Source organism: Meleagris gallopavo, chromosome 1 (genome assembly GCF_905368555.1).
Source record: "Meleagris gallopavo chromosome 1, MGAL_WU_HG_1.1, whole genome shotgun sequence".
Lineage (NCBI taxonomy): Eukaryota > Metazoa > Chordata > Aves > Galliformes > Phasianidae > Meleagris > Meleagris gallopavo.
In genome coordinates, this window is record NC_139404.1 from 5,393,144 (window position 1) to 5,416,168 (window position 23,025).

The 23,025-nt window shown below is 36.7% G+C and overlaps 1 long non-coding RNA gene across 1 annotated transcript; it reads left to right on the top strand.

Moving 5' to 3' along the window:
- The first annotated feature begins 20,191 nt into the window (after positions 1 to 20,191).
- On the top strand, positions 20,192 to 22,645 carry LOC109368242 (uncharacterized). Its single transcript, XR_002116105.3, has 2 exons — positions 20,192 to 21,030; positions 21,347 to 22,645. It is a non-coding gene; the product is annotated as an uncharacterized LOC109368242 (long non-coding RNA).
- The last annotated feature ends 380 nt before the right edge of the window (positions 22,646 to 23,025 follow it).

Sequence of the window (23,025 nt, forward strand, 5' to 3'; positions counted from 1 at the left end):
AGTTGGCTGGTCCATAGAAGCATGGGCCATTCTGCTCGGGTTTTCAAGGCGAGACAGAAGCGTTGAAACTTTTCACCACTTGTTCATCATCTCTCACTTGTTAATTAATGTCTGCAGTGTTTTGAACATGTGCTGTCAGAATCTGTCTTTTATTTCCTTTGCAAAAAAATAAAAATGCCTAGAAAATGCTATCACGGTTTCTCTACAAATAGCTCAACTATCCTAGCCAGGAAAAGAAAAATCCAAGACTAAATTGCCTGGGACTAGAATATTTTCTAAAGCATATAGACTATGGCATTATCATAGCAATATAGTTTATTGCTATTATGATTATAGAATAAATATATCTTTGTAGCTTAGTTGGTTCAAGTTCAGCACAACTGGGAAAATGCAGAGCTTAGCAGCCAATTTAAAACCCCTTCCAAAGCTTGGAAAGATAATGGACAGCTCAATGTGAACTAAATTATACCCCAGGCATGTCTTAACTTTTATTCTTGGAAATTACATCTGGAAGATCTCTCAAGACATCCCATACGCAGCTGAAATTCGTGTTTCTATGAATTTGTGCCTCAGTCTGCTATGAACATGCTACTAAAAAGACTATGTCCTGACCACCCTCCTGGAATACATACCAGTCAACTAAACATGGTAGGCACTTTGAGGGTAGCCAGGTCCATCACACTCATTAATAAAGGAGCTTATTAGATTTTCATTCTACAAAATCTTCATCTTTGTAGATTGCTGGTTTTATTTACAGTCTACTAGACACATGTCTACATAACAAAGGGATTAAGTTCTCTTTAAGGAAAGTAAATAAAGATTTACTGTGTATAGCTTCTGTTCATTACATATACTTTTCAGGACTATCTGCTCCTAAATTTACTATGACTTTTTTCTATTCAAATTTTCCTGTCAAAATTTAAGCACAGCTATGCAGGGAAATGAATGTCTCTTAATGAAAACACTACTGCAACACAGACTAAAGAGAGAGAAAAAAAGCAGAGGATGATGAGAACTAGTAGAACTTTATGATGAGAACTGGGAGAATGTCTCTATATAACGCTTTCTCTAAATTACATAGTCATCCTTAGTTTACAACAGTTCATGTAACAGGTTTTTTTTTTTTTTCTAATTCTCTGTAACTACCTCTGCAAAGATTCAGTGAAGAAAAAGAAATGGGAGAAGGAAAAGGAAAACAAAGGAAAAGAAGAGGAAAAAGAAAAAGAAAATGAAAATGGAAAAGAAAATGAATATAGCCATTCCTGATTCTTTGAAAAATTAATAAATAATGTTTCATGCTTCTTACTACCAATCAGGCATACTTATGGAACTTCTGAGACAGTATATTTTTTATTTCTGAGGGCTGTTATGAAAGTAATGCCTCCTATTTTATTCTGTTGGCCCAGAACATCAGAGGCTAGTGTTGGTATGGCAGCAGAGGCTGAACCTTCCCACCAATATCCTTTTACATTTTGTTGCCGTGTGACAGATGGCAGCAGATGGGCAGTATGGCAAAGTGGCATTAGACATGAAAACGTGTGTGAAGCAAAGGTGTGCTACTGAATTCTTCCATGTGGAAAAAAATGGCACCCATTGACATTAATTGTCATTTGCTGAATGTTTATGGAGATTAAACAGTGAATGTGAGCACAATGAGGTGGTGGGTGGTGCGTTTCTGCTGTGATGACAGCTACAGTGGGTTACCTCCGCTGGTACAGACATTTATGAGTGTGGCTTGCAGGCTCTTGTTCATCTCTCATGAAAATGCATAGCCAATGGTGGTGTCTATGTTAAAAAATAGTGTTTTATAGCTGAGAATTTGCTCTATCAAACGTGTTATTTTGCTCTTCGTATCTACTGTATTTTGCATGAAAATAAATAGAAGGCATTACTTTCAGAGCAACCTATGGAGATGTCTAAGTACACACAGGCTCTTCAAAGCCATGGAAACTTATAGACAAGTAAAGTCAGCTTTTAAAATGTGAAGTTTTGTTTGTTTGTTTGTTTGCTTGTTCTCCCCATTCTGTCCTGGTATGAATTACTCTGTGACTCCAGACAGCAGGATTACATAAAAAAATCAAGGTTATTTTTGAGGAAATGGCCACTTGTCTCAGAACAGCAAATTATGACTTTATATGAAGGCAGAGTTTACTCTTTTCTGTCCACCAGTTTTTATTTCAGTCTCCTCCTTTGAATAACTGCAGTAAAGAGGGAGGAGGAAAAAAGCATAGGGAAAAAAAAAAAGCCAGGAAAAAAAAAAATGTGTGGACGTAATTGGAGGGGAAAATGTCAGTCTCTTAGTTTCAATGTCTTTGTTCCTTAGAAGCAAAAATCACATTGCTTTTCCACGTCATAAACCAATATCTTTCTCAGATGTGAAATTCTTGCCATAGAAATTTTACATAGCAGTAGTAAATAATGCAATACAGTGGAATGACTGTGATACATTAGAGCTTCGTTTGAATGTGTGCTGTTCTTTGTGCATGATGCAGAATTCAATGGACAGTGATCCGAAGCAGGGGAAGAAGCCTGTTTGTGTTCAGATTACATAATCCACTTGTCTTTGTTGTTACCGTTTTAGGCGTTTTGTCCCAAGCTGTTCTACTTCTCATAAAGTGCATTCAGCCTTATCTTGAGCTCAGAAGCCTCAGGCTTTGTAACAATAGTTATTTATAACTTAACTATATATAAAAAAAAAAAAAAAAGCTGAACAAGAAAACACTCCTTCAGTCATAAATAAATAGCTCATTTGTACCTAGGGAGGAGAAGAATGACTTTCAAAGAGCTTCCACTTCAGCTGCAGAATCATGACTTCCAGGCAGAAACTATTAGAAGACAGCTTTTTAAAACTAGTTTTGTGCAGTTTGGTGCTGAAAGTTTATATCTGAGATTCCCAAATGACTCTGGGATTTTAGTAACTTTGTGCATTTTTAGGTTCCAGTTTGGAACAACTCTGAAGAACTCCTTTATGATAGCAAGCATTTCTAGCTGCCTGAAAGCCAGACATCCTTGTCAAATATAAAAGATTAAGAATGTAGGAAGGGGAGAACAATGTTTTTTATCTATGAGAAGACAAATGGCAGCTGCACACAGAGGTATATATTCATGTGGCATAATTTAGGCCTGAAAAACAGACCTAAAGCAAAAAATATTGAAAAGTTTCTTAACAAAAAGTTAAATAATAATTTATGAAATGTTGTAAATATTAATTTTGTACCCAGAAGCTTATTTCAGATAGGGGCCTAAGTCACCACTTGTCATGGTTTCATGATTTTTCATTATCGGTATTCCACATCATAACATCATGCAATGTACTGGGGGTTTGACTGCTGATGCTCAAGTTCCGGGTGCCTGTCCAGCGGAGAAGAGCAGCTACGTTTCCCCAGGGGGCTTTGCGGTCAGCGAGGAGATATAACTCCCGGCAAGGTCACCTGATGCTCTCTTCTCTGCCTGCACTGCTTCGCTTGCGCTTCTCTGCCTGCGCTGCTTCGCTTGCGCTTCTCTGCCTGCGCTTCTCGCCTGCGCTTCTCTGCCTGCGCTTCTCATCTCAGCGTTGTGGTAAGGCCGATCCACCATCAATTTCACATTCTCTCTCCTTATAAAATTCTGTTGATACCATATTTAGTAAATTACTTTGTTTTACCTCAGATTGTTGCCACTGTTTTCAATTATTTCGGGGTCCCTTATTTTCTTTTTTTTCCGGGGGCGCGGATCCGCGGATCCCTCCGCCCTTCTAGTCACGGAACCGGGCCGAACCAGCCCGTAAACCGTTGACACCACTGAAACAAATAAAAAAGGAACCCTGCAAGTTTATGACGACATTGGTAGATCGATATCAATTATAATGGTATGAAATTGAACAGAATCATAGACATATAGAAACATTATTGTTGGAAAAGACCATAAAGATCACCCAGTCCAACCATCCACCTACAGCCATATTTCCCCAGTAACCCTTAGTACGACATCTAAAACTTTCCTGAGCACCTCCAGAGACACTGACTTCACCACCTCCCTGGGGATTCCATTCCAGCATCTGATCATTCAGATAACTATATCACAGTACTGTTATTGTATCAACCATGTTGGTTCAAAAGTATAGTAACATTACAGTGAAAACACAGAAAATTGATAGGCTCACAATATCTTAGATATTTGTGCCAGTGAAACATTGGCATAACAAAAAGAGTTTACGTTTCAAAAATTTTAAAAAAGTGCCAATAGTATTTTCTTCCGCAGCTTTTGCGGTTATGCTTTTACTTTTCATTTCAGCAGATTTCCTGTAGTTCTATGGAGTAGAAAGACAGAGGAAAATCAGAGTTCATATACTGACTTTGAGTTTGAACCACACTTAAACAACATTTGTTACTAAATTCAGGTTGAGACTGGCTTTACATCTCCTGCCCTGCTTTGTTGATCTCTCTGGTCATCATCCACTTCACATTAGAACATTTGCAAACCTCTCAAATAAACAGTTCTTTTCTTTTCTTTTCTTTTCTTTTCTTTTCTTTTCTTTTCTTTTCTTTTCTTTTCTTTTCTTTTCTTTTCTTTTCTTTCTTTCTTTTCTTTTCTTTTCTTTCTTTTCTTTCTTTTCTTTCTTTTCCTTTCTTTTCTTTTCTTTTCTTTTCTTTTCTTTTCTTTTCTTTTCTTTTCTTTTCTTTTCTTTTCTTTTCTTTTCTTTTCTTTTCTTTTCTTTTCTTTCCTTTTCTTTTCTTTTCTTTCCTTTTTTCTTTTCTTTTCTTTTCTTTTCTTTTCTTTTCTTTTCTTTTCTTTTCTTTTCTTTTCTTTTCTTTTCTTTTCTTTTCTTTTCTTTTCTTTTCTCTTTGTGATTATGCTAGAAGACTACATTACCAATTTCCCCAGCAAATAAGATTTCTAAGCAACAACAGAAAAGCCTCCTGAACTCTCCAAAGCACATGCAGCATTTCTCTACTCTTGAATTCCTTTCAGTAGGAGTTGAAACCTTTTACAGTAAATTGCATTTTGCATTTAGAAACTTCAAAAGAAGTTGTGAATATAATTGAAGCATGATAAGTTTGACAGCTGGTGTCATTATATGAGTTTCACTCAGCAGCTTTCTGAAGCAATAATAATAATAAAAACTTCCTAAAGGAAGGAAGTTTATGCCTGTAATGATGAAATAACTCCCTAATAACCTGCTTTAATCCATAAAGCACTCGTCCCAGTCCCAATATTCAACATTTTGAAGTAGATTACATGTAACAATTCTGACTTTCATACTTCTGATATTATCTTTAAAATTGATCATTGGCAGCTGTAACATTATTCTGTGGTTATTATTCTGGCTAATATTTGTATAAAAGTACTAATGAGAAAAATACATTGTAATTGGCTACTGGGCACTTATATTAAATTTCACTACCCTTTAGTGTATATCCATTGGCTGTAGTTCTGCTTTAAATTACCATACCTATTATAATTTGAGAGGCTGTAACTATTATTAAGTATGTTTTCATGTTTGTCAAAGATCAAGCCAAATAACAAAGAAAGGCCTGGGGACAGAACAGAGCTGCCAGAAATGTTATTTGGAGAGCCTGGAAACAGAAGAGACTCAGATATAATTTAGTTGATTCATTTCCTGCTGAAATTTTGGTCATTTAAATGATTTAGTTGATCAGCCAGTGTTAGGATTCAGACTGCTAAGAAGGATAGGGAGATTTTTGGGCTGCTTGAGGCCTTTGATGATAACCCACAAAATTGATCAGAAAATTTAGAATGATGCTAGATGTTCAAAATAATAGTTGAGAAGGCAAAACAAACAAACAAACCATCCTTTCAGTTCATATTTGTTAATGCATGATGAAATTGAGAACAAATCTGACGAATAAATCCTTGGGGATATTCTTGGATTGTGCCATATGACACTGATACTGCTTTACAAATAACTCCATGAGTTTTCAGGGTTTGCAACATCTCTCCATATTCCTTGCTGAAACACATTTTGCTGCCTAGTTTGCCTCCCTATTCCTTCAGGCCTGCCTTTTTATAGATCATTTTTCTGGAGGAGGTAAGAAGTTTTGTAAGTTCTGAGTATAACATCTCTAAAGCAGTCTCCTCATTAGACTCTTAACATTCACTTTGTTACAAAATCATCAATTGTAACAATGAAAAGGTGTCTGCAAGAGCAAATGGAAATTTGTTTTCATAAACGTTGGAGTTTAAATTCTGAGTCTATCACATCAACAAGGAATGAGATCCCTAATGTCCCATTAACAGTTGTGGGATGCTAGGATGAGTTTAGGCGAACACCAGTTTCTGTGCTGAGGCCACACTAGAGAAATCTGGAGTCATTGCTGTAACTGTACAGTGTTTAAACAGTGCAGTGCTTATGAAGGAGAAGGTACAATTGTGTCCACTCCCAATTTTACCATGAGCTGTCATGTTTGATCTTTCTATGGACCACAAAATCGCATCCCTTCTTAAAAGGGATACTGGTAGATGGTAAGCCAGACATGAGCCAGTAATATGCCCTAGCAACGCAGAAAGCCCATCATAACCTGAGCTGCATCAAAGGAACCTTGGTCAGCAGGACAAGGGAGGTGAACCTATCTCTCTACTCTGCGCTGGTGAGACCTCACTTGGAGTACTGTGTCCAGATGTGAACCTGTTGGAGTGCATGCAGAGGAGGGCCATAAAAATGATCCAAGGGATGGAACACCTCTCCTACAGGGATAGACTGAAAGAGCTGGGGACGTTCAGGCTAGAGAAGAGAAGGCTGTGAGGTGACCCGAGTACAGTCCTTCAGGATATAGAACCCCTTCAGGGGTTCTATAAAAATGAAGGGAACAGACAGATACTTCAGCAGGGTCTCTTGTGATTAGGCAATGGGAAAAGGTTTCAAACTAAAAGAAGGGATATTTAGTTTTTTTACAATAAGGGTAGCGAAGCACTGGCACAGTTTGCCCAGGGGGGTGGTGGATTCTCCATTCTTGGAGACATTCAAGGTCAGAATGGACTCTGAGAAACCTGATCTAGCTGTAGATATACCTGTCCATTGCAGGGGAGCTGGACTACATGACCTTTGAGGGTCCCTTCCAACAGATTCTATGATTCTTTAGATAATTCAGTGATAATCACACCATGGTTAAGGCTGGACCTGTGGTCCAGTGCTTCTGGTTAAAAAGATCACCTAGTAAAGGTTACCCAGGACCATATTCAAGTACTTTTGAAGATCTTCAAGGAAGGAGACTCCAGAATTTCTTTCATAAAAACAGACATCCAGTTAAGTATTGCAGACACCTTTTACAAACAATTGCTTGTACTATATCCATCTCTGAAAAGGAGGACAGTATATTATAAATTCTACTTTTGAACAATTTGAATTACAAAGAGGAGGAATATTGTGTACACTTGAAACTGAGGAGAAGTATAGGGACTGAATAAATTCATCCCAACGAATTTGAAAGCATTTATGAACTGCATGTCATCTCACTCATTTTGCAGGTCTGCTTGTCCTTCATGTACTTACAAATGAATGATGCTTCAACATCTGCAGGTGTTCTGCAGGTCTGTTTTCTTAATTATCTAAGGATAGTGGAGTCAAGTACTATGCAAAATGGTACTCTATCTGGACTGTTTTGCATTTATATTACTTAGGTTAGGTACTTCTACCTTTCTTGGACAGAGCAGACAGAGAGGTCTGCTACTGTAAGAATTCAGGCCATGTCAGGCCTTCCCAAGAAGTTCAAAATAAAGGTTTGTGAACTGTAATATTAAGAGAAGTAAAAACATTTACTTAAACATTTTAAGTTTTGAATTAGTCTGGAAAAGGAGGAGAATAGAAATGCAGAAAGATTTTGAGATCACTATCCTGAATCAGGTGAGTCTCTGGGATAGACACAGTGTTGGAGAAAACAAGAAGGCCTACAGAGATTGGTGGAGAGAAGCAGAATGCTTGTCTAGTGTTAATGATAGCTGAGCAGTCAGGATTAGAGCAGGTTTGTAGATGGACTTCATTGATAAATGGGCTGACGGAGTATTTAATATAACAGTTTTTGATGGAATAATAGCATTGATTATTTATTATTCTCACAGCTCTCGTACGTTGTTCTTTAAGCCTCACCACCTCATCACCATAACTTACTCAGGCTCCTCTACAAAATGTGATTCAAACATATCTCAAACACTTCAGGCAATCTTGTGCCTTCCCTTTCTTGTAATAGTGTTTGCGTTCTTTTCAAAGACCACAGATAAGAATGTACTAATCTCCCAAAGAATTTGTCAAGGTTTTTCTGTATTTAGGAGTGATATTTAAGCAGAATTTTCACCACAACCAGCATTCAAGTCCTGGAATACACACGCAGAATGTCAGTCTCTAATATATTTGACATTCACCAGCACTTTCCCCAGGTTCCTAGGTTGGTGTCCAAAGTTCATGACCTGCTATAGAACAGCTTATGTACTTATCATTGCATCAGTCCACCTTCCTAGAAATAGGTTTTCAGTAAGTATCTTTGTGGCACTTTTTTAGTAGGTTTCCTTACAGAGGATTTTGTATTGATTCCCATAAAACAGCTTCACATAAAGCACCTTCAATGACCCTATCCTCTTGAACGAATATTGTAGAATCATAGAATGAGTGATAGAATGCTTTAGGTTGGAGGAGACCTTAAAGATCATTGAACTCAAACCACTCTGCTGTAGGCTGCTTGGCAACCTCCAGATCATGCTGCCCAAAACCCCATTCAACCTGGTCTTAATATTTTAGCCTGCTTGATCTGCTCTGATTCTACCACCTCAAACCCTTTTCATGTTTACTAGAGATTAAAGCTACCTTTTCCAGTCTTCATGTCTTCCATCCAGACCTGAAGATATAGGAAAATCAGAGTACCATGGGGAGAACACACTCCATCACTGTGAGAATATAAGGCATACTCAAATTACAGTGGGAGTAGCTGAAATTTGATGGGAGAAGGTCCATATTATAGCACTAATAAATTAAATGTACTTGTGTTGCTCTTTGTATCTTACACAACCCTGTAGGAATGACATGAGGATGACAGACAAGCATAAGTCTCAGTTAGGGAGAGGGGAAAGAGGGTGAGGAAGCAGGAGGTGTTGATAGAACATGAATAGTTTCACAAGGCATCCCCAGACAATCAAGCTGACAGAAGGAGTAGGAGTTTGCAGACAAACTTTCTGCAGTCTCATTAGGTTGGGAGCAGGATGATGAGAGCTGTAAATAACAGGTGCTTTATTTAACAAGAGGGAGAGAACATGAGAATGAAATGCAATAAAATGATTAGGACTTTCATTTCACCAAGGGTGTTGGAGGCTGAGGATATGACAGGGAATAGTGTGAAGCTCTACCTCTCCCTGGTCCTTTGGCTATGTATAGTTTCAGAGGCAAGAGGTCTGAAAGTCTTCCATAAGTGCAAAGATTTGCAGTAACATACCCATCCTTGTGAGTATCTTTAGCTTTCCGTGGTTCTAACCTATAGCATTCCTTCAGGGGTAGTTTAGTACTGTTATAACAGAGCCTGGGAATAAAGATCATTTCAGGTGGAGCTACTAGACCAGGTGCCCAGTACAATGTATTATGACCTCCATGTTGTGATCAGAAACCGTGAATGACCCTCTCTGAATCATTACATAAATACAACTTTGTCATGTTGTTCCTTGTAGCCAGTTGAGGAAATTCTTACCAAAGATAAAATGAAATTGTTACTAGAGACAGCAGAGCAGAAGTATACAGGAGGTACACAAGTTGTCCAGTAAGTTATCCATTTCTTTGCATTTCTCATTCTAACAGAACAAGAGCAACAGTCTTCCTTTTTCATATATTTTATTTCAATACAAGGTAAGAAAGAAAGAAATTTTAACTTCCCAGTCTTCATCTTCAGAATGAGATGCACATGACAGACTAACACTTTGTCTTATTGAAATTTCCAGTGGCAGCAATTTTTAAAGCTAACCCTGAAAGAATTTGAATCTTTATCTGCTTGTTTTCAGTACCTCATAGTTATAACTTTGCAGAAAAATTAAATTTTAATATTACAAGAGACAGTTTGCTCAAAAGCAAGTTGAGTAAGTTGCCAGTAGGACTGGCAATTATATCCTGTGTTGGTATTTGGTCAAGAAAGCAGCCTGGAAACTGTTTCTGCTCTCAGAGTCAGAGTAACATTGCTGAACTGACACAAAATGACAAAGACCATCTTGTATTGTCCTTAAGAGCATCCAGCTCCCACATCTACAAGTATGTTTAAAACAAAATAAAATAATAATGAACAAACCTTCGACTTCATACTGCAGAAATTTGTACTTTTGTGGTTGAACAGCTGAATTTTTGTTTTGTAGAGGGGAGAAGAAATTAGAAATAATTTTTAAATTAGTGGATGTTTGCTTTTTCCCAGTCTAGATTACATCCATGCCATTAGACATACAGGGATGCAATGATTCATCTTCTCTAACTGAATTTCTCTCTTAGTTGCTTTGGCTATATACAGATCACCTTGTAATCAGTTCAGAAGAATAAAAGTCCTTATGGTACAAATTATTTTACCTATTTTAGACACTGATTTTGGCATGAAGTAAATTGTACTCCAGTTCTCCCTTCTCTACAAAATGAACCTCTGGTGACCAGTTCAACCACAACATCCTATGCTGTGGCTGTCTACAACTTTGCTAAACCAATCCCACCCATGAATCTCCTTCAGTGCTTAGATCCAATGAAATCAACTCTTTTAGGCTTTGAATACAGTTCTGTCCCCTTTCATCTTTATTAAATGGATGTGCTTGCAGATGTTTAAAAACAAGGTGGTCTTATACTTTCCTAAAGATTTAGGATAGCTTTTTAAAGACTCATTAAATGTCTGTATTGATTTGCTCCTATTCATTGACCTGTTCGAAATGAAAATTTAGTTAGTGTGATAGGGTTGAAGATGTAACATTCTTCTGCAAGTTTGAAATTGTTGAGGCAATTGTATTATTAAAATATTTGCTCTTTTGCTCCCTACAAGGCTTTTGATGGCCTGGAAGTCATTGTACAGCATCACGCTAGCCGTTAGTGCTTTGATTTCTACAATACCTTTCTTTATTTAATAGGCCTGAAATATTGATTAACATTTACAGATTCAATTCCAAGCATTTGCCAGGGGTTACAGAGAGCCAGAGAAAGCTGCTTGTGCCAGTCAAATTCTGAGGTGTAATGAAATCCCCTACTGTGCCTGTCAACTTATCCAGTGTACAGGTCATTTCCCACAAGGTCTGCAGTGTTGAAAGAAGCAGTTTTCACTTGAAACATTTTATAGGCAAAGGGAAAATATGTCTCCAGTATTGTATGCTTTATCCCTTTGTCTAATATTGAATAGGCTCATTGCTTCACACAATTTTTGCCCCCAAAGCTTTCTAAGTCAATAGAAGAAGAATGTTTCAGGTGGGCACAAGTCAAGACTCTCAGTATAAATGCTTTATTACTGTTGTCAAGGAATTTCACAGTAACTAGGGCTAGAGATAGACAAACCTCAAAAGAAATGGAATGTCATTTCATTTGGTTCTTTTATTCTTTAATTCTTTTATGCTTCCAGTTATCACAAAGCTCCCTTTGAAATATACTTGCATCCTTCTTCCAACACTGTTCTCTTCCTCATTTGATCCTAGACCACAACTTCCCTTCAAATTCAAATCTCTTTCATATTTCAGTTCCAACACAAGATAGAATCTGTGCTATTCTATTCCATCAATGCCTTTATCTGATTTTTTATATTAATTTATTTATTGCCAGTATTAGAATGCTTTTGTCTTCTCATATCCTACAGAGAAGATAGAGAATGTGCAGCAGCACTTTTTTTTTATGACTTCATTTTTTCTTCTCCTATTAAATTTTAGATACTTCTTGCAAAAATATATTGTTAACAAAATATATCTTTTTTTTTTTTTTAATGATGATATTGTGAAGTGCTTTGTGATGATCTATGGTCAAGCACATTATCCAGGTTGAAAATAGTCTCTAGAACAGCAATGCCTCTCACAAATCTATATTTAGATACATTATAGCAAGTGTTGTTATGTTAGGAGAGTAAAGCTGTTGGCTCTAATTTCTCATGTGAAACCCTACTATCACAGGATCAAAATGTCTGAATGTATTGTTTTGTCTTCTGTCTCCTTAAAGGGAGGATGTGCATATTAGTAACAGCAAATGCTTCCAGTGACCTTAATTCAAAATGTTGGCTTTTATTTTCAAGTTTATGTAACTAGTAATTGTCTAGTTCCTCTACCAGCTTCATTTGCAGTGGGAAATTTGCCCCTGATCCACGGTTGGATACAAATATTCATGGATTCAGTTTCTTCAATGCTTTCTGAATATACTTGAAAGAACAAAGACAATATCCATCTGAAGATGATGCATCATATATTTCATATGTGAGTATCAGTGATTCAGAGGGGATCAAGTCTACTAGTTTGATTTAAAACTTTAGATATCTAAATGCTATGGGTATCACAAAGCCGAAAAGGCTTTTTATCACAGATGTCTGATGAGCAAACTTTTACTGTTTGTCATTCCACAGAAAGTATACATTTATCTCCCTCACATATGTTTTTATTTATTATTAGGTACATTTGCTCTAAGGTAAGTTGAAAACATGTAGGACTGATAAATAGTTTATCACCAGTGCCTAGTTTCCAATCACCAAGAGTGACCTTCAGTGAAACTTTGGCTACAAGGTTTCTTTGATGTGCAATAAGAGCAATAGTATTTCCAGTCCTGTTGCTGAGAATCTCACTCTGGTCTGCATGAACACTTACACTTAAGATTTTAAATTCATCAGTAATTTCACAATGCTACAAACAACATCTTTGTTGGAAAAGAGAATGAAAAAAATCTTTTTTCTGCAGAAGATTAACGCACACAATTTTAATGATTCATCAGTGACTTCTAGGGATGTGTTACATTCTACTTATGGGGAAAGTGGAGTGACTAATATTCACAAATCCCTTTGGGATGGATTGAGGTGAAATAACACACAAAGTCTGTACACAAACATCAAATTTAATGGGAAATTTCTACAGAACAGCTATCACTGGCCCTCTCGCATTGGACATGGGTCCACTCAAGCTGCACAGTTCCATGGAAAATCAAAGCAAGCCTTTTACCACTACACAACTCAAAGATTAAAAAAAAAAAAAAAAAAAAAGGAGAGAGAAACAAAGGAACAGAGAGATCACCAATCCTGAATCCTACTTACAGAGGTGTTTGGTGTAAAGAGAGCCTCTCCTAGACTTGTACATGCATGTATTCATTGTCCCCAGTTCCTGGATTTCTGGAACCTTCTCTTGTTCCTGTTCCAGGATTGAGTGAGTGACACTAGGACCTCTTGATGACTTGACTGTTTCAAAAGCATTGTTCTGAACCCTTCTTTTGCCTCAGTTCCAGGAGTGGAGTGATGAGGCATAGGCTAAATCAAGGGAAGGGGCTTTTCCCCAAGCTTATCTATCTCTTAGGGCATTGTCTAGAATCACAGTACAGTCACTTGAAGTGGAATCACATTTAAGATTAAAGTACCCACATTTCAGTTTTTAATTTCCTGATAGTTACAGTCAACAGACATTGTATCCAGAGAACAATTTAGCTGACCAGACATGAAGAGTAGAATTCATCTGTTTAAACTTTCAGAAGTTTAAATATCTGGAGTTTTTTGAAGTGCCTAAGGCATTCTTACAGGACTGACATATATAACATAAGATTTATGGGAGACAACACTACTCTCCATCAGCAGCTAGATTCCAAGAAAGATATTTCTCAGAATCTAAAATGACTCAAGACTCTGCATTTGAACAACAGAATGCCTCCTTAGATAACTACTTTAGGGTGAGTTGATAATCGGAGCAATACAAATGTCTCTGCTCTCAGATAGGGAGATATCCTAGAGTGTTTGAGATATGTAACATGTGCATCATTTGAACAAATGAGACAGTCCCAGTGCAAATGCAACTGTTAGCCAATTGACATACACAAGAGAACTTCAAATGGCAATAACACATTAATATAGGTAAATTAACTTAGTTCTAGAACCCACTGACTGACTTAATTGCATTTCCTTTAACTGTTACACTTAGAAGATGAGTAAACACTTGGAGACAAACTGTTCTGCAACTTTTGCGGCTCATCGCATCAATACAGATATTGAAATTTCTTAGAGTAACACTGCTGAAATGTCCCAGGATAAGCTTGGCAGTAAGAAGTGGTTTTATGGATCTGTGAGTTTATAGTGGGCTCTAAATCAATATAAAATCCAAGTTACTTTATCTTCATTCTCTGTCAAGAGCTGAATTAAACTGAACAAGTTGTCTTACCTTAGGCTCATTTCTTCCATTTGATGTTTTCAGGGAAAAAAAAATGACAATTTCCCCCTTTGCTAAATGATGTCTGTGTAGGAGGAACGCTTCTCCACTCCTAGATGTACTATATTCAGATTTCATGTTCCCTGCTTCTCAGTGCTGCAGTAAAGATGTAGCAACAGATAATCTGTGAATTTTGAATTCAGAATTATGTTGTATATCTATTAACAAAGAAAGCTTGAGTTCTCATGTTGTAAAGATTACTGCAATGTTCCTCTACTCTTAATACCTAATTGTCACTCTTTATTTAATTGTCTAATTAACTGGATCCCAACTATTTCTTTGCAAAATTTATTTAAAAAAAAAAAAAAAGTCAATACTTTGCACTGGTTCTGTTATTCTTATGCCAGATCAATGCTTCTTTGTCTCTTTGTTAGTGATTTAATAGTCTTATCCAGGATGGATGGACGAAACTTATTCCATTTGTTGTGCATGTGGTGTGGAGAACAATCCACTGCAGGGCTGGTAGAGCTTGCTTATTGTTTTACACCTGAGATAACCTTCATCTTTGTTCTAGGGTAGTTAGTTGTCATTTGTTCCTGCTTTCCAATTCTCTGCTCTCTTGATCTCTAAAACAACGAAGAGAGAGTAAAATGCAGAATGCTTTCTCATCTTTTACTGACCCAAAGGATTTGTGACTCAGTATTTCATCATTCTCAGATGAATTGAATTTCTTGATACATGCTATTCTTTTGCCCAGGGTTCTTGGTCTTTCAATACCGTTACCATTCTGCTATATATGAAGTAGTTAAATATTAATTAATGTGGAATTTGTGATATACACCTCTTCATGAAATTCCAACCAACAGTATGATGGAGGTCTGCTTGTTTGGTTTTGGTTGTTTATTTTGTTGGGTTTTGTTTCTGTTTGTTTATTTTGTTGTTTTTTTTTTTCTTTAGTTGCTTTTGTTTTCCTATAGTTCATTGAAAAAGAAAGTCATACAAGGAGAGGAAACCAACAAGAGATTTTTGAACAAGTGACTTCAGCACTCTGCACATCGCTGCATGGATGGACTATATACCTAAGTGGACAAACAGACTTAATCAGGTCAGTGAAGAAGGAAAGCAAATAGATGTATAGAATGCTCTTGTGTTCAAAAGTTGGGAGAGTACTCAGATACTTTCCCTCTCCTGATTCAGGCCTTCATTTTAAAAAGAAAATGCTATGTTTCTAGATGAACATTTCTTTTTTTTTTTTTTTTTTTACTATAAACAAGAAAACAAGAAAACAAAATGTATCTCAGTTCAGATAAACTCAAACATGATCCTTCTAAAAGGGGGTAAAGAGAAAAAGCAATAACTTAGTAGATCCCTAATGAAAAGAAGATAGCCTTCTGAAATTGAATTTGACCAGAATATCTGTCTCTCTTCTCATTTGAGCAATCTGTGTCAGACCTATTCTATCCTGATATCACTATACATTGGCTTGCAGTGTCATCTTATCCAAGTGTCTTCAACACCTCTCTACACCATCCCATTCTCAACTCTATACATCACAGAAACTTTTCAATTACTTACTTCTATTTCCATGTTACAGAGCTTTATGTTTCAAAATATTGTCAGTTTTTAGAATATCCTGAACTGGAAGAGACCCATAAAGAATATCGAGTCTAACTCCTGACTTCACTCAGGACCTCTCAACAATCAGACTGTATGACTGAGCACTGTCCATATGCTTTTTGAACTCCAGCAAGCTCAGTGCCATGATCACTGCCCTGGGGAGTAAGATAGTGTCTTATCACCGTCTCAATGAAGAACCTTTTCATGCTATTCAACCTAAACAAACACCTCACAGCCGTTCCCTCAGATCCTGTCACTGTCACCAGTGCTGCCCCTCCACACTCTGTGAGGAATTGTAGGCTGCCATGAGACCTTTCCTCAGTCACCTCTGCACTGTGCCAAGAAAACCAAGAGACCACTCCTCACACAGACCCTTCACCTTATTGTAATCCTCTTCTGGATGTTTTCTAATGGCTTTATGTCCTTGTTGAATGGTGATGCCCAAAACTGCACACACTATTCAAGGTGAGGCAGCACCAGTGCAGCGTAGAGAAGGACAATCACTTCCTTCAACAAGCTAGTAATGCCATGCTTGATGCGGCCCAGGATACAGCTGGCCTTCCTAGTAGACTGTTACTCATTCTCAACCCACTGTCAATCAAGAGCCCCAAATCCATTTCAGCATGGCTGCTCTTCAGTGTCACATCCCCCACTCTGCATGTACAGCTGGGGTTGCCCCTTTCCAGGTGCAGAATCTCACAGTTGCTCTTGAAAATCTTCATATATTTGATGATTGCCCAGCCCTCTAATTTGTCAAGGTCTCTCTGCAAGGCTTTTTTACCTTCAAGGAAGTCAACAGCTTCTCACAATTTAGTGTCGTCAGCAAACTTGGTTAAAATACCTAGTCCTGTATCCAAGTCATTCATGAAAACGTAAAAGAGAACTGGCACTAAAATGGAGCCCTGTGGAATCCCACTAATGACTGGTCACATGACCTTATTTACTAAAACCCTTTGGACCTGACCTGTCAGCAAATTGCTCAACCATCACATTATGTTTATGCCTATCCGTATGCTGGATGTTTTTTTTCCAGAAGGATACTGTGAGCGACATCTAAAGCTTAACTGAAATCCAATAAGATAACATCAGCTGACCTTCATCAGTTAACTAGATGGGAGACATTGTCATAAAAAGAGATTTAGTTAAAAAGGACCTTCCCCTCATGAACCTATGTTGGCTGTGAACTAAGATCATATTGTCTCTCAGATGTTTTTCAATTACTCCCAACATGACTTTCTCCATAATTTTACCTGTCTGTGAAGTGAGACTGGCAGGCCTGTAACTGCCAGGGTCTTCTTTCTTGCCTTTCTTGAAAACTGGAACAAACTTTGTCAGCTTCCAGTCAACTGGGACTTATCCAGATTCCCAAAAGTGTTGAAAAATAATTTGGAGAGGTCTTATGACATTGGTCAGCTCTCTGAGTACCCTGGGATGAGTCCCACTGGGTTCCATACACTTATGTGTATCCAGATGGAGCAGCAAATTCCACTCAAGTTCAGGCTTGGCTGGGAATTGATCATTACTGCATACATGGTCCTTCAGTTTGGGGCCTTGTACTTTTCTTTGCTTAGGAAAATAAGTTTTGTTGAATTTAATTGAGCTTCAGTAGGCTCTAGTGCTTGGAAATTGTTTTGTTTTTTTTTTTCCCAAAGCTGTACCTGCTTTCTCAATTACTTTTCCGGCTTCCTACTAACTTTATCACCCTAATGCCAACATGAATGTAACCCCCTCCAGAAAAATCATTTGCTTTTTACAGTAACTTTACAGTATTAAAGGCAAATCTGTAACACTTTTATCATGTTGACATAGCAGCAACCCAAGATACCCCTGACTGCTGCAATGCTGAGGGCATGAATTCTAACATTTTGCTCTAGGCTAAATTGTAAGAAAAGGCTTTAGCAGCAGTGGTTGACCGTATGCAGTGTAAACCAACTATGTTGTATTTAAACTCATGGCTTTTAATTAGGTGTATGAAGGACTGGAGACAGAACTGAATGTGATAAGGAAAAATCTCTGCTGCAAGTCAGAAATGATGTTGACATTTGCATTTGCTCATCTCTGTTTGTGACACCTCTAACTGGTATCTCTGTTTTCTGCTTTCCTTATGCTAGCCACAGTTTATCTCGATTATCCCCTCTGCCACCTGTTGACTTCTTCCTAAAGCTGTGTAACTTCTTTTTTTCTGTGGCTTTGCCATATTATTTTCAGAAACCTTCTTCTTTCCTTCTCTACATTTATCAGAGCTAATCATCACTTTTTTTTTTTTTTAATTAAAATAAGTTAAACTAAATACGTTACTTTCAAATGTACCAATTTATTTATTTATTTGTGGTTTTGTCTCAATGTAAGTCAATCAGAAAATTAGAAGCACAGATCTTACTGACTTCCATGATGGTATTGTGTTCACATATAAAATAAGAATGCTTCTGAAAGTCTCCCTCTGGGTGCTTCAGCAAGTACTTACACTGTAGAAACTTGCATGGAAGCAAATATGTAAAAAAAAATGCTTAATGCTCAAAGATTCCTTCAGCTTTACTAGTTATGGAAGCTGCTATATCACTTTCAAAATTTGTACATTTTTACACAGTTTGGAAAGGCCAATACATTTTAAAAGGTGAAATCTCTACCCTGAAGAGTTTTCTGTTTTGATGAATGTGTTATCAAGGGAAAAAGAAGACAGAAATCACAAGTTAGCTCTATAATTTCAGCCTCCCTCCCATCACAGGAGCCTTTGCTTTAATGCTCCATGACAAATTCAGTCTACCATTGATCAATTCCTAAATCAGAAGCAAGGAATCTATATCTTCTGGACTATACACAGCTTGAGATTTCATTTTGCATGACTCACGGTCATTTTACAGAGGATGTGAGGTGCATGCAAGGTGTTTGTAAAATCTATTTCTCTCTGAATAAAGGAAAAGTTCTCATGTCTGGTTTAAAAGCTCCTCTTGGAATTTTTCTACCGACTTCCGTCAGATTACACTAAACAGTGAATCCTGTTGGAGATTTTGAAATCCAATAAGCTTCTATGGATTCAACTCATAAAAATGTTGAGGTTTCTACATCTTGTGAAGAGCTGACTCTTTAGAAGATTGATAGCCTCTGAAATTAATTGTGATCTGGTAATCCAGTCTGTAACGTACACAGAAAGTCAACCTAACATTTAAACATTTATGTTAATTGTTTTCTTGGATTGTTTTTATTATTGACAATTTGTATATTAGAGCATTTAGATTTTTGGCCACGTGGATTTATCTTCTGAAAGTCAAGCAAGAAATGTAGAAGTCTGAGAATACATCATAAGATTAAAATAGATAGAACATAGAATAGATAGAAGATAGAATGAATACCAAAAGGCTTCTCTCCAAGTAGTAACTCTGGACTTATTTTACAGTTCAGGGAAACAAAATGTCTTTCCTTGAGAAGATGTATTCTAATTGTACATGAGTGAAGCACATCTCTGGGAGGGCTCTTTAGTTTTTACCCTTTATCTTAACAGAAAATTATACATATTATCTGAATCATATTAAAGGGTTGTCATTTAAATGAATGTTAGACTTAATTATATTAATGGCTTAACCTTCTCAAGTGCCTGTTCACAGCCTATGTGAGTTTACATGTTCTGTATTGCAGAGCAAGGTGTTCAGTCATTCCATAAATATTAAAAATGAGGCCTAAACATAGTCAGTATGGGACATTTTAATTATTCATTTTTGTTGTTCAAGTTGGTAGGGATGTGTAGAGCCAAAAATTAGACATTTAGGATCCTTGTGGGCCTTTCCATCTTGGAATATTCTATGATACTATAATCTTATCATTGTTGAGGATATAGAAACTCACATTTTCCAAATTTTCCCTTATATCCCAGAAGGCCAAGAATTTTAGTTCCTTTGAGATGAAAACTGAGATGCAGGAGCTGATGTGAAAAAACAAAACAAAACAAAAAAAAAAACAAAACAAACAAACAAAAAAAAAACCAACAACCAAAAACAAAGATAATGATATTCAGGGTAAAATCTTAAGATTTAACAGTATAGTGATCTGGACAATCATGACTGCAGCAGTTGATGAAAGATTTAAATTCTTGAAAAGAGTGTCACAAAACAGGAAGATGCTTCTGGCACCCCTTGGAGGGCATGCTTTTTGCTGTTCCTTCAACATTTCAGCACTTTAACAAATACAGTGGTGAGGGTGAGTCTAACATAAATGTAAAATCATATCATTTAAAAAAATAGAAGTGTTTTCTTTCAGAACTAAAAAAATAAAGACACTATCAAATAACTGCCCCAATATTAGGCCACAGCTGAAGGCAATTTTAAATTTGTATGTCTTCTTGACTCTTTGTCATGGTTTTATATTTTTTTTTTGTTTTGGTTTGGTTCTCAGTATTCCGCATCAATACATCATGTAGTATACTGGGAGTTAAAGTGTTAATGCTCCAATTCCAGGCACCTATCCCTATACGTTACAGAAGTCATGGGATCTGACCCTTCCGGGTGGGGCGGTCTCTTACTGCCTGGCAGTGGGTGCTGGAGGGTGCTTTCCTGGCCGTTCCAAGCTTTTCAGGTTTGAATCGGTATCGGGAACTCTCTCTCTCTCTCCTGTTTTATTTGATTTATTAGTCTCAATTTCAATCAGATTGTATTATATTGTGTTATCTTGCATTCCGATATCATAATTAGTAAAATAAGTTTTCCTCCATAGATTGTTGCCGCTGTTTTTTTGTTTTCCTCCCTTCCTTCCCATTTTGTGGGCTGGGAAGGGGAGGGCAGGGGCCTACCGCCCCCCTGTCACGGGTGTAGATTGATCTCGTTAACTCCGTGACAACTCTTACATATTTGTTTTGCTGAGATGTACCTGTGGTTTGAAGCCAATCAGTGTAAAATTAGATGATATTTCTTTACAAGGTGATAATTTGCAGACATGAATTTACGTTGTTTTGATAACAGCATTGTTTTTTTTTTCACTTGTCATTTAAAAATGTTAGTTTCCCCATGTACTTATGAAAATATTATAAAACTTTTGAGAAATATGAACTTTTCCTAATAAATTTTCTCATATTTTTAAGGTGAAATATTGAGGAAAAGAAAAGGGAAAAGAAGAAAAGCTCAGGTGGAGTAGGGAGAAGGAAACTGTCTTTAAGCTTTCATTATTTCTGTACTGAATTCATTTCATACTAACTTTGTACTCTTTTTTTCAGCCTTTTCTTCTCCATCTTGTCATATTTTGTAATTAGCATGGCTCAAGTTATAGAACATGTATACAGCATTAATATTCAGCATTCCCTTTTTTGGCAAAATGCAAATAAAACATATTTGTTAAAGAAAAATATTAATATGCAAATAATGAGTTTGCCTATTTGTTCATTCAGAAGTTTGAAATATTAATATGATAACGGAGTAAAAGCTATTGCTAATTATTTTCTCAGCTCGATCATCAGAACAGCACTGCTTTTGCTAGAGATTCACCAGAACAAGAAATCAAAACATCGGCCTTGAACTTAAGAGTGAAGATGAAATCCAACTTCAGATTCATTGCTTAGTTCTAGCTTTACTATTTGTCATGTCATAACTTTCTAAATATTTGTTGAAACTGCTCTTGGGAATTCTCATGTTTGTTGCAAAAGACTGGTCATACTAATTCCATTAAGGGAAAACATTGCCCTAGCTGTAAACAAAAAGCAGCTGGACTGTGCTGATGAGCTCCAGTGAGAGTGCAGTTTATGCACGTTTTGTTGTAGGTAGGCATTTGTGTATTGTCTGCTTCTCTAGCAAAGTTTTGTTTTATCTTGGAGCTGGTACTGTCTGCACCAAAATGCATACAAATAATCTTCCCATGAGCTCTTGGAAAAGTAAATGCACCACAAATAGAAGTAGTTGCAAAAAATAAGCCTGAAAATTGGTCTGAGAACTAGTTGAGGACCAAAGAACAGCTGGACTGGGCAAGTCACGGCCACTTAGGCCCTTGCTGGAATCTGGGATATTTTGTTTCCAGAAGACACTTCTTGTCATTTTGTTCATGATTTGCAAATAGAATTGCTTTGTTTTTTTTTTTTTTTTTTCTTCAGGAAGAAAGAAAAACAAAGCAAAACAAAAGAAAACAAAGCACTAGCAATCAAAGCAAACAAGTAGCAACGGCAACAAATAAAACCACAAAGTCTTTCATATATCATCCATACTGTACATTTGAGGACAAAAATAATAAGGCCAATTCAGTCTTCAGAGCAAAGTGAAGCCAGAAAGATAATTTTCTTCATCATTTTAAATGAATCTATTAGGCTGTCTTCATTATAAATCTTTCTGCATTGTTCGCAGTGGGAAATATGATGCCAGAGTAACATGTCTGTCAGATTTGTTCTGGTTTAGCAGCTTGACAATCAGGTCTTTAAATTAATGTAGGAATTAGAACAGTCCAAATTTATGAAAGATGCTTTGCTTATTACAAGTCTACACTTGTGAAACATAAATCTTGATGTATCTTGGCTTTATTTAGACATATCTAATTGTTGGAGTCTTGAATTAGCACAACTCAGATCTGACTTGCAGTCCTAAAACCTCTATTGTCTGTAGAAGAGAAGTACAGTTACTCCCCTAACATGCATTTCACAGTTAAATGTGAAAAGATTGTTCGGATGAATCTGTGTATCTTCATCTATGATGACTATCCTAATAATATTCTGAAATGATGAACGTGTATATTTCAGAATAAATCCTTTCGGTTTCCCTGATGTGACTCTTTTTTCTCGGTATGCTACATGGTTTTTCCAAGGGGCATTTCAATCACCACATAAAATGTAGACTGTAAGGATGTTTGGTTCTGATTTCTTGCCTAACTGAAATGCTCTAATTTAAGCAGTATGATTATTTGTTAGGAAATAAAACAAACAAATGAACAAAACAAAAAACAAAAAACAAAAAACAGGCAAAGTTATGGAATGTTGTTTTAAGGTATTATTTTTACCATTTATTTTCTGATCTGAAGCTAATATACAAATATTGCAAGATTAAGGCATTGATTTTGAGGAACAAAGCAAAGTGATACTGTAATGGTATATGTGAGCTACATTTACCCTGAGGCATTTATCATAAAGTGCAGTTTACTTTTTAT